Consider the following 17,048-nt stretch of genomic DNA (forward strand, 5'->3'; position numbering starts at 1 on the left):
ATGTCAAACCAGCAAAGCGATTTTGTTACAATAAATCTGAAAGAAGAGAGCGATGCTGGATTTTCTGACGATTCTGTTGCCACGATTACAGACTGGTCATCACAAGAACATCAACCTGTAAGTGAAGATTCCGATTGTGAAGAACAAAATTACTTGGATCAAATGGACATTTCTAAGAAGGATATAAGTAAAGATCCAACAAAGAATGGCAAAATTACAAACAACAACATGGAGTTCCGATGCAACATTTGTGAAAAGTTGTTCAAAAAGCGTCATAAGCTTAATGCACACTTGTCCGTATTTCACTTCAAGAAACACAAATGCAAAGTTTGTGAGAAACTTTTTGCAACATTTTCCGCACTTCGCATTCACATGAGAATTCACACTGGAGAAAAGCCCTTTAAGTGTGTTTATTGCGATAAATGTTTCAACCGAGCTGACCATTTGAAACCACACGAACGAATTCACACTGGAGAAAGACCATATGACTGCAAACATTGTGGCAAATGTTTTACCCAGGCAGCTCATCTTAAAACACATAAAAGAATTCACACTGGAGAAAAACCTTACAAATGCAAAGAATGTGAAAAGTGTTTTAGCCAGGCGGTAAATCTTAAAGAGCATGAAAGGATTCACACTGGAGAAAAACCTTACAAATGCAAAGAATGTGGAAAGTGTTTTACCTATGTAGTAAGTCTGAAATATCATGAACGAGTTCACACTGGAGAAAAACCTTACAAATGCAAAGAATGTGGAAAGTGTTTTACCTATGTAGTAAGTCTGAAATATCATGAACGAGTTCACACTGGAGAAAAACCTTACAAATGCAAAGAATGTGGAAAGTGTTTTACCTATGTAGTAAGTCTGAAATATCATGAACGAGTTCACACTGGAGAAAAATCTTACAAATGCAAAGTTTGTGGAAGGTGTTTTAGCCAGGCAGGACATCTTAAAAGACATAAAACAACTCACTCTAAAGAAGAAAGTTTCAAAAACAAAACTTGTGATTAATTAGGTTTAAATCTCACAAATAACTAAACCTGTAAAAAATTCTAAATTAATAAACGTAAAAATTGCGAACTAAACTTTACAGAAAATGAACGACAATGCCGATTGTAAATTGTAATGGAAATATATGTACAGTCTAACAGAAATGTGTATATGTGTGTGCTTTGAACATATATCGATGTATAACTTCGCTGTACTTGCCATTTCAGCAAAAGTGAAAGGAAGGACCAGTTAATTGGAGTGTATTCAATATCTAAAATTGTAAAAGAATTTTTAATAAAGTAAACTAATACTTTTTAACCACTGAACCTCTATTCATTTTACGTTAACTATCAAAGTTTATGGAAAGTGTTTCAACCAGGCAGGAAGTCTTAAAAGACATAAAATAACGCACTCTAAAGAAACCGTTGCAAAACAAAAACAAATATTACGCGAGCTTTGACTACATATATTTAAAGTGCAATTGTCGATGCTTTAGTTAGATGACTTACTTAATAAAGGATGACTTTAAAAAAACAGTTGCTTTAATTTGTGGAATCTTATTTATTAATGTTCTTTTTCTCGTCGCAATGTTAATAAGTAAAGAGTTTGTAATTATAAAATACCTTTTAAATGTATAATTCGTTTTACAAGCTGTAATGACTTTTTCTTTTCAGATTTCAAAATCTAAGCAATTTTGTTAAGTAAAAAGAATATAGAAATATAATTGTTTTTTCCTTAAACGCTGTATTTTTAAGACGTTGTCCACCTTGTCTTTCCATTACACAGTTGTTTTATTTGGTATAAGTTGTTTGATTTGTGGAATGTGGAGCTATGTATATTTATTGATGCGCAGAAAAACATAATTCAATTTTATGTTCTGGTAATACACCAAACACCTTTGCTTTTCATTTTCCTGGTCAGCTAATATTTAAATGTTAAAAAAATGAGCAACTAATATTTAAATGTCGATCTAGATTTTTTACTGTGGTCGGCAAACTGTGGCCATTGACCTACGCTAAGGCTGTTTGTACGTTAAACCAGTCATGCTTTATATAGAACGATCCACACGCTTCGGGCTTGAGAATAGGACAACTTGCTTTATCATTGACATCTGTGGAAACCGCCCAATGTGAAAATAATAACAGTGTGACTGTTCATAAGTTACCAACATTAAATAAACTACGCTAACCCTGTTTGTATGTAAAACCAGCTTTGCGCTTTGTAAAACCAGCCATGCGTTTCGGGCGTGCGGAAACGGAAGTTATTGGTTTCAGACAAGCTGTACAGTGTGCATAGTCGGACATCTGTAATGCAGGCAGTTGTACGTAAAGTAACAATGTGCGATAAATGCGTTCAACATTGCTTATATTTTAGTTTGCATACGACAGCCAGGTATATAGGAACCACATCTAGGCAGCAGTTTTAAGCTTTGTATATCCACACAGTCGTCAACAGTGTAAAAACCATTATAGGACGTTAGAGCATTGAGTAAAGTGCACCAGTGTACATTACGTTCAGCAGCTTATATGTGTAGGGTTGTATACAGAACTGGTAAATGTGATGTTAGTTGGGCGGCTTGCTGGTCAAGCAGTGGACAGATTTCTCTAATGTCAAAACACTGACCGCTGCATTTATCTCTAGTTGGGCTGATCAACTAATTTTCAACTTTACACATCACTTAATAAAGGACTCGCCTAACAGCTTTTTGATTAGGGGAGATATATTAACGCAAAAAAAAACATGTTAAACTTTTGTTTAAAATTTGCTAATTATCTTACAACAATTGCGTCTATTACGTCACACGCTTGCTTATTTTCTGCTACTAATTGCTACAGTTTGTTTTTTATTGTTAACTAGTTTGTTACTTGCTGATTTAGTAGTTGTAAGCAGACTTGGACAACTAGATAATCCTAGTTTTCTAATTCATTGAATTAGGGCAAAATGCGACTAATTCTAATTCCAATCTAATTTATGAATTGCTTGTGTGTTCCAATTCTAGTTTTAAGCTAACTCGGATTTTTCCAAAAATTCTACTTTGTCAAACGGTATTTTTAGTCTCTCAGTTAACAAACACAGAAAATCAATTAAAACTATTTGATTAAAACGAATTTTATGTAATTTTTTCAGTCTAAAAAGCATAAAACGGCATAAAATTACCACATACATATTTACCATTCGCGTTCTTGTAAGAATAATTTGCGATTAAATTTAATTGAATGTAAATAATTATATGTGATTCTAGTTCAAATTTGTTTTTTTAGGTATTCGGTAATTCTAATTCTAATCTAATTTCAGAAATCTCAAAACGATCTAATTCTAATTCTAATCTAATTTCAAAACAACAAAATGCTCTAATTTAAAAAAGGTAAAATAAATCTAGTTGTCCAAGTCTGGTTGTAAGTAATTCGTTATCGTATAATTCTAATTGCAGATAAAAGTGTTTTAAATGTTAACGTCGATAACTACACCGCAGTTCCTATAATAGTTTGATAAGTTAAATTGCTAGATTGTTGACTTTACTGTTTCATTGGTAACTGACTTGGTTTGTATTTAGAAACCACATTCGTTGGACGCATGAAATGTGTGACTTTTTGCGGATAAACGGTAAGATAAAAGTAGGGAATGTGTTTTGGGGCATAATATAAAAAGTTAGAAGTAAGGAATGTGGTTCTTGGTATCTAAAGGTTGGCCATCTTTGGTTTTATAATTTATTGTGATTACATTATTATTAGGCAATCAGTATTTTCTAGAAGTTAAAATCATGTCAAAGCACCAAATCAAATTTGTAACTACCGATTTGATAAAAGGAAGCGATGATGGATTTTCTGATGATTCTATTTCGACTATAACAAATTGGTCATCACAAGAAAGTAAAGAATCTGATTGCGAAGGACAAATTGTTTCCCAAAAGAAGGAAAAAAACAAGAAACACAAAACAAAATCAAGTCACTTAAAAAACAAAATAGAGTTCCGATGTTACGTTTGCGAAAAGTGCTTTAAAAGTAAAAACTTTCTCAATCAACATTTGTCAACAGTTCATTTCAAGAAACACAAATGCGAGGTTTGTTGGAAACTTTTTGGAACCATTCAAACTCTTAACAACCATATGACAATCCACACTGGCGAAAAGCCTTTTAAATGTACGTATTGCGTTAAATATTTCAGTCTAGCTAAAATTTTGAAAGTACACGAACGGATTCACACTGGAGAAAGACCTTATGAATGCAAAGATTGTGGAAGATGTTTTAGTGAAGCAGCACATCTTAAATATCATGAAAGAATTCACACTGGTGAAAAACCTTACGAATGCAAAGTTTGTGGAAAATGTTTTAGTGAAGCAGGATATCTTAAAACACATGAAATAATTCACACTGGAGAAAAACCATACAAATGTAAAGAGTGCGAAAAATGTTTTAACCAGGCAGGAAATCTTAAAAATCATGAAAGAGTTCACACTGGTGAAAAACCTTACAAATGTGAAGAATGTGGAAAGTGTTTTAGCTGGGTAACAAATCTTAATAGACACAAAAGAACGCACTCTAGAGAAGAAACATTTTAAATACAAAACTTGCGATTAGTGTTAAATCTCACAAATAGTTAAAACCAAACCTCTTCTTATACATTAAACGTAGAAATTGTTTCACATGAAATGAAACGCAACAATGCTTGTAAAATTGTAAATATAATTGCAAAAGGAAATATGAACATGCGCGAGCTTCAAACATATATTGATGCATAACGTCCTATGATGTACTTTATGCCACTTCAGCAAAAGTAAAAAGGAAAGATCACTTAATGAGGATATATTCAAATTATTAAATCAATAAATGAGCAGATTTTTTCTAGGTTTTCGCACTAAACCCCTAAAAGCTCTATTCATTTTGCGTTATCCTTTATTGTTATTAAAAAGTTCCTTTAAGTTATGAAATATTATTTCCTGGTCTTTTTTTCTCGTCGCTCAAAGCTGTGATGACTTTTCTTTTTGGATTGTTGCGTGAAGGAATATACAAATGCTAAGTGTTGTGTTATAACAACGCTACGTGTAATTAAGTATATATAAAGGTGTTTGTTCATTAAACATATGAAGTTTCTTGGTGAAATTTTGCAATTAAAACACACAGGAATTAACAGAACAGAAAAAAACATTTGAGTGAAATATATGTGGAGAATTTAAACCAAAAATATTAATAATAAAGAAGTAACAAAGGAGAAAATCGAAACGAGATTGTTGAACAAAAAGTTACGACTTTAAGTATAACTTCCAATTAGTAATACACAGTATTACAATCTTTTTCGTAAAATTTTCTTTTCAAAAACTTTTAAAAGACACAAATAGAAAACATTTGAACTTAGATTGCCGTTGTTCTCATACATTTTAATGTTATAGGTTGTGATAGGCGGCTTTTAAAAACCCTCATAGTGATTGTACAACATATCCTGTAGTATTGAATATAAATAATGTCATTACAAAGGCTTTTTACATATTGCTGTAATTACGCACTATTAGATAATATTTTTAATATATCTCTTTTTTTAATGTAACGAAACCTAAACATTAAGTTATAAAATGGCGTATGCCCTTATTAAAAGGCATACGTCGGGTATGTTGTTAAATAGACAAATAAACAATTTACGTTACAAATTTCCAACAATCGTAAAAATGTAAAGTGTTAGTTTCGACTTCTTGTTACAACATCAATAGATGGGAATTCAGATCTTTGTTTTATCTTTGCGTGATGTGGGTGTGACTACTGATAACAGCTTTCACGCAACATGATTTCACTTTTCTATCTTATACATGGTAATTTTCGTTTAACTACAGTTGCGCAGCAATCTAAACAAAGTTAATAAACTTGGATTGGCTGGTTTCTCTTGTTTCCGTTTACTTTTCCATTTCATTTTTTTGTGCTACTGTCTTAAGGTTTACCTAAATTTCTAATTTTAAAAAACTTGATATTATTAAGTTAAATTTAAAAAATAATTAAACTATTTTGTTTTACAGCTCGCAGATAATTTTGACTGAGTAGTTTTGTGACGTCACGTTTTCGTGTAACTTACATTCCACAATTCATGAGTTTAAACATCCGCATTTAATTAATTAAAGTATGTATTCATGCAACCACGCGAGGGCTCTGAAGCCACAACAGAATGTTGAAACAAGATAACAAATGAATATTATTGTCCTTTTACCGAATGGGTTCTTTAAGGCCATTACAACAGCCGAACATCGTCGTGTTTTCGTTTTTTAAAGCAGCAACACTGAAATGCTACAACACAGGATAAACTAGTGTTGCGGAAATATGTAAAATAACATTACTGTGCTAGTGTGCTGTAAAAATATATAAAAGAGCCTGCGAGCCACAGTTTACCAACCTTTGTAAATATATATTTTATTTATACCTGGATAATATACGAAATACATCGCGTTGTTTCAGTAAACTTTGACTTACTTCTGGTTTGAGTTCGCCCAAGCAGACAGCACGGTGTTGTACACCCCTGTCTTCATTACACAGTAGTTTTATTTGGTACAAGTTGCTTGATTTATGGATTGTGGAACTGTGTATAATGATGCGCAGAAAAAACACATTAAAATTTTATGTTCTAGCAATACACCAAACACCTTTGCTTTTCGTTTTCCTGAGCACCTAATATTTATATGTTAAAAAACTTAACAACTAATACTTAAATGTTGATCTAGATTTTTTACTATCTACGCTGAGGCTGTATGTATATAGAACCAGCCATGCGTTATATAGAACCATCCATGCGTGACGGCTTATGAAAACGACAACTTGTTATTTCAGAGACATTTGGGATAAGAACGAAATGTGATACTAATAATAACGGCACGACTGTCCATAAGTTCCCAACAATAAATAAACTATACACGATTATCGCCAAATTCACCCCAAACAAAGTTATAACAGAGGCAAATGTGAAAGTGCACGGAATTATTCATGGTGTTAAAGTGATGGCGGTACGTCGTAAATATATTTCGCCTATTTGAACAAAAGTTACACGTTTAATATGTTTATTTTTATAGGTTTCAGGAGAAAGTTTGTCAAACTCCCGGATTAATTTTGTGTTAGTAAAGCGTTGGATTATGAAGAACAATGTGAAATAAAAAATCAGACAAACAGCGAAAGAAAGAAATTACAGCAAAGACAAAACGAAAAACTAAGATTTCCGATATCAAGTTTTCGAAAAGTGTTTCAAAACTCAAAGAACATAATATGGCCACGGTTAACCTCATGAAACACAAATGCGAGGTTTGTGGTAAAATGTTTCAAAGAACGAAAACACTCAATAACACATGAAAATTCACACTGGAGAAAAAACATACAAATGTGTTCATAGCGCTAAGTGTTTTAACCGAGCTGATACCTTGAAAGTACATGAACGAATTCACATTGGAGAAAAAACATACAAGTGCAAAGTTTGTGGAAAATGTTTCAGTGATTCAACTAACTTGAAAGTACACAAAAGAATTCACACTGGATAAAAATTGTACAAATGCAAAGAATGTGGAAAGTGTTTTGGCCGGACAGGAAACCTCGACAGGCACATTTTTTTTTTGCTTTGCATGGACCCCGGTAGTCAAGAAACTTCATAACTCTGAAAAGTGTGAAAGTTAAATGGAGTCTAACTAATTTTTAATTAAAGTGTTTTCTTTAAAAAATGAATTACATACACTAGTTCTTTAATTAGACCTTCATGGACCCCCTAAAAGTAGTTCACGGACCCCCAAGGGGTCCATGGACCCCAGTTTAGGAACCCCTGCTATAAGAGAAATATTTAAAAACAAACTTTGAAGAAAAACTCTAGATATAATATTTTATTTAAAAATTCACCAGCGTAATGAACGAACAAATTGAGAACAAAATCTATTCAAAAAAACAAAACAAACTATTATTTGTAAATAAGATGGGAAATTATTTTGTGACTTAAACAAAGGCGACATGTAAATATTGCGCGAACGTTGAGTACAAAGTTAAAGTGCAACCGTCGATAATGTTTTTATGTGTTACTTGAATGTACTCATCAGTTCCGTCTGTGGTGTGTAGCATTTGTACCAGTTATTCATAAGGCATGTGTTCCATCAATCATTCCGACAATCCCAGATACCTTCATCACTTGAAGTTCGCAGTTTGACAAAGAAGTGTTTTGTTAAATCGAAAATTCAATTAGCATTGTAACACAAGAAAATCGCAATAAAACTTGAATAAGTGGTCTAGGACAGTGCTGTACAAGTGTACATATTGTCAGGGAGTACTTTGTTTTTAAATAGCGTTCTTTAGCTATTTCTTAAAGCAGCACTAGCAGGATTAAACTCGGATAATTATTTTAAACTACCTACGCTAAAGCTGTATGTATGTGAAACCTGCCATGCGTTTTGGACTTAACAAACAAAAGCGTCTTTTTTCATTGACATCTGTCGAAACTGACTAATGTGAAAATATTAACAGCGTGACTGTTCATAAGTTCCCAACAATAAATAACCTACGCTAAGCCTAAAACCAGCTTAGCGCTTTATAAAACCAGCCACGCGTTTCCGGCCTGCGGAAACGGAAGTTATTGGTTTCAGACAAGCTGTACAGTGTGCATAGTCGCACTTATGTAATGCGGGCAGTAGCACATAAAGTAGCAATGTGCGATAAAAGCGTTTGACATTGCTTAAGATTATGAGTTATAAGGTGAAGTAGTGTGCACATAGCATCTATACACAGCAAGGTAGCAGTTCCAAGCTTTGTATATCAACACAGTTGTCAACAGTGATAAACGATTAGAGCGTTAGAGCCGTTGAGTAAAGTGCAACCGTTTGCATTACGCTCAGTAGCTTATATGTGTAGGGCTGTATACAGTGCTGGTAAGTGTGATGTTAGTTAGGCGGCTTGCAGGTCAAGCATTGTACAGACATCTCTGATGTCAAAACACTGATCGCTGCATTTAACGCTAGTTGGGCTGTTTTGCTATTTTTGCAACTTTACACATTAGTTAATAAAGACACTTACCTAACACCTTTATGTTTGAAGGGCGATATATCAACTGGAGAAAGTATTTGTTTAATATTGTTTGTCATAAAGCTACGAGAACGCTGTTAGTCTCGTTTCGATATTCGGTGTAGATCTTTCCATTGTGTTGTTGTTTAGAGATCGGCCGATATCACTTTTTTGGACCGATAACCGATACCGATTTTTATGTACCTGAAAAATGTTTAAAATTTGAACTAATAAGAAATAAAATCCACATAACGTTTTAGTTTATATACCTATAGCTACAGTATTATAAATTATTTAACTATTATTTTGCATATTAACGTGGCGTGATGCTAAAACCCAATTTTCTTTTATCAATAAGTGGGTAAGTTATTTGTTGTACAGGAAAAATTAGATCATATTTTCGTACTAAAAATAATTTTAGACATGATTTACAAAAAACGCAGCGATTTCTACTTGGCAAAGGAAATTGTATTAACACAAAGTAGATTCACATCAATTTGAATCTATTTTGCTCGTTTTAGACTTAGTAATGACGTCATTTGGTTGCGGATCAATTCGTTAGCAAGGAAATTAGTTTGCTCCTGTGCGCTTTTTTAGCAGCAGTTGTATGTGACTGGAAACCTCAGCTGGCCCAATTCACGTTTCACATTATTTTAAAGATTCCTACATTGTCTCTTCAGTTTGAGACCCTTAGGCCTAGAAAAAAAAGATGCTCATTCGGTCATTAAACATACGAAGGAACGCCAGTTAACATTAAATCGCCATGAAATACACGGAAGCCAAATATCGGCCAAAAATATCGGTAACATCGGTCTATCTCGCGTTGTTATTTTATAAGTTACTGATAAACTAACAATTTGGTTGAAGATAGAAAGCAAATCGCTATTGAAAGGTTCCGGAAAACGACAAACGTTTTTCTGTTAATTGTGCAACATAACAATAATAGTCTGGTGACACATTTGCGCTTAATATGTATTTAAAAATTAAGACGCATAAGTAAAAGTGAATGAAAAATCATTGGCAAAAGGTCGTGCATACACAATGCTTCATATTATTAGTGAGCTACTTCATACTTTTCAGAAATAAAACTAAAACATGTCAAACCAGCAAAGCGATTTTGTTACAATAAATCTGAAAGAAGAGAGCGATGCTGGATTTTCTGACGATTCTGTTGCCACGATTACAGTTTGGTCATCACAAGAACATCAACCTGTAAGTGAAGATTCCGATTGTGAAGAACAAAGTGACTTGGATCAAATGGATATTTCTAAGAAGGATATAAGTAAAGATCCAACAAAGAATGGCAAAATTACAAACAACAACATGGAGTTCCGATGCAACATTTGTGAAAAGTTGTTCAAAAAGCGTCATAAGCTTAATGCACACTTGTCCGTATTTCACTTCAAGAAACACAAATGCAAAGTTTGTGAGAAACTTTTTGCAACATTTTCCGCACTTCGCATTCACATGAGAATTCACACTGGAGAAAAGCCCTTTAAGTGTGTTTATTGCGATAAATGTTTCAACCGAGCTGACCATTTGAAATCACACGAACGAATTCACACTGGAGAAAGACCATATGACTGCAAACATTGTGGCAAATGTTTTACCCAGGCAGCTCATCTTAAAACACATAAAAGAATTCACACTGGAGTAAAACCTTACAAATGCAAAGAATGTGAAAAGTGTTTTAGCCAGGCGGTAAATCTTAAAGATCATGAACGAGTTCACACTGGAGAAAAATCTTACAAATGCAAAGTTTGTGGAAGGTGTTTTAGCCAGGCAGGACATCTTAAAAGACATAAAACAACTCACTCTAAAGAAGAAAGTTTCAAAAACAAAACTTGTAATTAGTTAGGTTTAAATCTCACAAATAACTAAACCTGCAAAACATTCTAAATTAATAAACGTAAAAATTGCGAACTAAACTTTACAGAAAATGAACGACAATGCCGATTGTAAATTGTAATGGAAATATATGTACAGTCTAACAGAAATGTGTATATGTGTGTGCTTTGAACATATATCGATGTATAACTTCGCTGTACTTGCCATTTCAGCAAAAGTGAAAGGAAGGACCAGTTAATTGGAGTGTATTCAATATCTAAAATTGTAAAAGAATTTTTAATAAAGTAAACTAATACTTTTTAACCACTGAACCTCTATTCATTTTACGTTAACTATCAAAGTTTATGGAAAGTGTTTCAACCAGGCAGGAAGTCTTAAAAGACATAAAATAACGCACTCTAAAGAAACCGTTGCAAAACAAAAACAAATATTACGCGAGCTTTGACTACATATATTTAAAGTGCAATTGTCGATGCTTTAGTTAGATGACTTACTTAATAAAGGATGACTTTAAAAAAACAGTTGCTTTAATTTGTGGAATCTTATTTATTAATGTTCTTTTTCTCGTCGCAATGTTGATAAGTAAAGCGTTTGTAATTATAAAATACCTTTTAAATGTATAATTCGTTTTACAAGCTGTAATGACTTTTTCTTTTCAGATTTCAAAATCTAAGCAATTTTGTTAAGTAAAAAGAATATAGAAATATAATTGTTTTTTCCTTAAACGCTGTATTTTTAAGACGTTGTCCACCTTGTCTTTCCATTACACAGTTGTTTTATTTGGTATAAGTTGTTTGATTTGTGGAATGTGGAGCTATGTATATTTATTGATGCGCAGAAAAACATAATTCAATTTTATGTTCTGGTAATACACCAAACACCTTTGCTTTTCATTTTCCTGGTCAGCTAATATTTAAATGTTAAAAAAATGAGCAACTAATATTTAAATGTCGATCTAGATTTCTTACTGTGGTCGGCAAACTGTGGCCATTGACCTACGCTAAGGCTGTTTGTACGTTAAACCAGTCATGCTTTATATAGAACGATCCACACGCTTCGGGCTTGAGAATAGGACAACTTGCTTTATCATTGACATCTGTGGAAACCGCCAAATGTGAAAATAATAACAGTGTGACTGTTCATAAGTTACCAACAATAAATAAACTGCGCAACCCTTTTTGTATGTAAAACCAGCCATGCGTTTCGGGCGTGCGGAAACGGAAGTTATTGCTTTCAGACAAGCTGTACAGTGTGCATAGTCGCACATCTATAATGCAGGCAGTTGTACGTAAAGTAACAATGTGCGATAAAAGCGTTCAACATTGCTTATATTTTAGTTTGCATACGACAGGTATATAGGAACCACATCTAGGCAGCAGGTCCAAGCTTTGTATATCAACACAGTTGTCAACAGTGATAAACCATTATAGGACGTTAGAGCCTTTGAGTAATGTGCACCAGTGTACATTACGTTCAGCAGCTTATGTGTGTAGGGTTGTTTACAGAGCTGGTAAATGTCATATTGGGCTTGCAGGTCAAGCAGAGGACAGGCTTCTCTGATGTCAAAATACTGACCGCTGCATTTATCTCTAGTTGGGCTGATCAACTAATTTTCAACTTTACACATCACTTAATAAAGGACTTACCTAACAGCTTTTTGATTAGGGGAGATATATTAACGCAAAAAAAAACATGTTAAACTTTTGCTTTTTTTCTAATTATCTTACAACAATTGCGTCTATTACGTCACACGCTTGCTTGTTTTCTGCTACTAATTGCTACAGTTTGTTTTTTATTGTTAACTAGTTTGTTACTTGCTGATTTAGTAGTTGTAAGCAGGGCTGGGGAGCCACCGTAAAATAGCATTAGCTCCGGCTCCAGCTCCGGAGCCATCAGGTAATTATTAAATGGCTCCGGCTCCAGCTCCGGAGTATTAAAACTCATATCCCTTGGCTCCAGCTCCAGCTCCGGTGCCACCAGTCACTTATTCAATGGCAAGTTTTAAAAATTGCTTTTGTCTCACTAACGTTGGAGATGGAACAAAATATAATTTCTTAGCTTTAACACCACAAATTGAAAAATGGCTCCAGCTACACAAAAATAATAAAAATGGCTCCAGCTCCGGCTCCAGCTCCACAAAAATAATAAAAATGGCTCCGGCTCCGGCTCCAGCTCCACAAAAATAATAACAATGGCTCCGGCTCCGGCTCCGGCTCCAGAGAAAATGCTTAGCTCCGGGCTCCAGCTCCGGCTCCGGCTCCCCAGCCCTGGTTGTAAGCAGACTTGGACAACTAAATAATCCTAGTTTTCTAATTCATTGAATTAGGGCAAAATGCGACTAATTCTAATTCCAATCTAATTTGTGAATTGCATGTGTGTTCTAATTCTAGTTTTAAGCTAACTCGGATTTTTCCAAAAATTCTACTTTGTCAAACGGTATTTTTAATCTCTCAGTTAACAAACACAGAAAATCAATTAAAACTATTTGATTAAAACGAATTTTATGTAATTTTTACCGTCTAAAAAGCATAAAACGGCATAAAATTACCACATGCATACTTACCATTCGCGTTCTTGTAAGAATAATTTGCGATTAAATTTAATTGAATGTAAATAATTATATGTGATTCTAGTTCAAATTTGTTTTTTTAGGTATTCGGTAATTCTAATCTAATTTCAGAAATCTCAAAACGATCTAATTCTAATTCTAATTCTAATTCTAATCTAATTTTAAAAAGGTAAAATAAATCTAGTTGTCCAAGTCTGGTTGTAAGTAATTCGTTATCGTATAATTCTAATTGCTGATAAGAGTGTTTTAAATGTTAACGTCGATAACTACACCTTAGTTGCTATAATAGTTTGATAAGTTAAATTGCTAGATTGTTGACTTTACTGTTTCATTGGTAACTGACTTAGTTTGTATTTAGAAACCACATTCGTTGGACGCATGAAATGTGTGACTTTTTGCGGATAAAACAGTAAGATAAAAGTAGGGAATGTGTTTTTGGGCATAATATAAAAAGTTAGAAGTAAGGAATGTGGTTCTTGGTATCTAAAGGTTGGCCGTCTTTGGTTTTATAATTTATTGTGATTACATTATTATTAGGCAATCAGTATTTTCTAGAAGTTAAAATCATGTCAAAGCACCAAATCAAATTTGTAACTACCGATTTGATAAAAGAAAACGATGATGGATTTTCTGATGATTCTATTTCGACTATAACAAATTGGTCATCACAAGAAAACGAAGAATCTGATTGCAAAGGACAAATTGTTTCCCAAAAGAAGGAAAAAAACAAGAAACACAAAACAAAATCAAGTCACTTAAAAAACAAAATAGAGTTCCGATGTTACGTTTGCGAAAAGTGCTTTAAAAGTAAAAACTTTCTCAATCAACATTTGTCAACAGTTCATTTCAAGAAACACAAATGCAAGGTTTGTCGCAAATCTTTTGGAACCATTCAAACTCTTAACAACCACATGAGAATCCACACTGGCGAAAAACCTTTTAAATGTACGTATTGCGTTAAATATTTCAGTCTAGCTAAAAATTTGAAAGTACACGAACGGATTCACACTGGAGAAAGACCTTATGAATGCAAAGATTGTGGAAAGTGTTTTAGTGAAGCAGCACATCTTAAATATCATGAACGAATTCACACTGGTGAAAAACCTTACGAATGCAAAGTTTGTGAAAAGTGTTTTTACCAAGCAGGAAATCTTAAAACACATGAAAGAACTCACATTGGTGAAAAACCTTACAAATGTGAAGAATGTGGAAAGTTTTTTAGCCAAGCATCAAATCTTAATAGACACAAAAGAACGCACTCTTAGAGAAGAAACATTTAAAAAAAAAAAAAACTTGTAATTAGTGTTAAATCTCACAAATAGTTAAACCTGTAAATAGTTTTTCAAATATTAAACATAGTAATTGCTTTACAGGAAATGAAACGCAACAATGCTTGTAAAATTTTAAATATAATTGCAAAAAGGTAATATGAATATGCGCGAGCTTCAAACATATATTGCTGCATAACCTATGATGTACTTTATGCCACTTCAGCAAAAGTAATAAGAAGGGGTCACTTATCAAGGATATATTCAATTTATTAAATCAATAAATGAGCTAATTTTGCTTGTTTTTCGCACTAAACCCCTAAAAGCTCTATTCATTTTGCGCTATCCATTATTAATATTAAAACAGTAGCTTAAAGTTGTGAAATATTATTTCCTGGTCTTTTTCTCATCACTCAAACGCTGTGATGACTTTTACTTTTCGAAACCAAAAATCGTAATAATAAAGGAGAAAATCGAAACGAGATTGTTAAACAAAAACTTTAAGTATAACTTCGAATTAGTAATACAATCTTTTTCGTTAAATTGTTTTCTTTTAAAACACACAAATGAAAAACATTTGAACTTAGATTGCGTGTTGTTCTCATACATTTTAATGTTATTGGTTGTGATACGCGGCATTGAACAAAAACCTTACAGTTATTGTACAACATATCCTGTAGTATTGAAAAATGTCATTGCAAAGGCTTTTTATATATTGCTGTAACTACCCACAATTAGATAAAATTTTTAATATATTTCTTATTTTAAAACATTAATGAAAGACACACACAAACATATGTGTTTAATAACATCTGTGATCTAGCCCCTCGGAAGTTGCTTTATGACCAACGATTACGGCTTCCGTATCAATAGTACACCGAAAAGCCATCGCAGACTCGCCGAATCTGTCGATCTATGATGCAAGCAGAGTAAGCACAAAAATCGATATACGCCAAAAATTATATTTTACGTTACACAAATTTTAAATGTTACTTTCGACCCCTTGTTATAACGTTGATGGGAATTCAGATCTTTGTTTTATCTTTGCATGGCGCGGGTGCGACTGCTGGTAACAACTTTCGCACAACACGATTTCCCTTTTCTCCCTTAGTCATGATAATTTCGTTGAATTAGAGTTGCGTCAATAAACTAAATAAAGTGAATAAACCTGGATTGGCTGGTTTGTGTTGTTTCCGTTTGCTTTTCCGTTTCATTGTTTCGATATATCTGTCAATGGCTTTTGGTTTATCTAAATTTCTAATTTTAGATGTAGCGTCTCATCGCACCATAGAAAATAAAAGTTTTGGCACCTTAATCGACCTAAAGGCATTTTTTCCCTTTGCTAGAATTGAAAACATCTTTATAATGTGAAACCTCTTTAATTTAAAACTTTAACAAAATAAACGATCTGTGTGGTGATCTAAGTTAACTATTTTACGATATCAAGTTTGTGTGCTCTGAAGGCCAGGAGTTTAAACATCCGCATTAAATTACTTAAAGTATGTATTTATGGAACCACGCGAGGGCTCTGAAGCCACAACAGAATGTTGAAACATAGAAAACAAATGATGAATATTATTTTACAGAGTGGGTTCTTTAAGGTCAATATAATAGTCGAACATCGTCGTGTTTTCATTGCTGGAAGCAGCAACACTGAAACGCTACAACACAGGACGAAATTATTTGAAAAAAAAACATTACTATCTTTATCAAATCTTCGTTATAGAACTTTATCAATTTTATCTCAAAGAACCACATGTGGCTTGCGAGCCACAGTTTGCCAACCTCTGTATTTGCATACTTCCCTTTAGTAGTAATATATGTTAACATTCAGCATTATCTATGATGATAGTATAATCAGTGGAAGCAAGTTAAGTATAATTTAAACAGCAATATAAGAAAAAGACCATTTGAAAAGCAGCATCGAAAACTGGAGCAGCCACTGATTAAACCTTCTTTTGTTGGTCACGCTTTGCTGCTACGCTCCAGTGCGCACGCTTGCTAGTAATATAGCCTGAGGCTTTTGTGAGCTAACTTAGATCATCAAGTGACTGAGCGAGCTAGTGCAGTTGAACGATTAGGGCTCTTACTTTTAAGTCTATTTTCTTAGCAGTAAACCGCAGCAAGTTGTCACAGTGAAAATAAATAGGAGCTATTTTATTATACTAAGCCATGTGACAGAAAATCAAAAATATTGCAACTTGCAAGTAACTGTTACAATCGGTAGAGTATTTTGAAGAAGTTTGTACCTTTCTAATAACTTAGTAGAGCCACTTGCGACTCTGTGATGTTTTGTGTGGCTTTTACGTTCAGGTTGTACTTGTGTTTTTAGATGTGCAGGTTAGATTTTATTAAGTTACTAATGTTTGCATT

General features: G+C 33.4%; 1 pseudogene; it reads left to right on the top strand.

Moving 5' to 3' along the window:
* LOC146166433 (uncharacterized) lies at positions 1-10,844 on the top strand (annotated as a pseudogene).
* The last annotated feature ends 6,204 nt before the right edge of the window (positions 10,845-17,048 follow it).

The sequence above is a fragment of the Ascidiella aspersa genome, chromosome 1, assembly GCF_963924565.1.
Source record: "Ascidiella aspersa chromosome 1, kaAscAspe10.2, whole genome shotgun sequence".
Classification (NCBI taxonomy): domain Eukaryota; kingdom Metazoa; phylum Chordata; class Ascidiacea; order Phlebobranchia; family Ascidiidae; genus Ascidiella; species Ascidiella aspersa.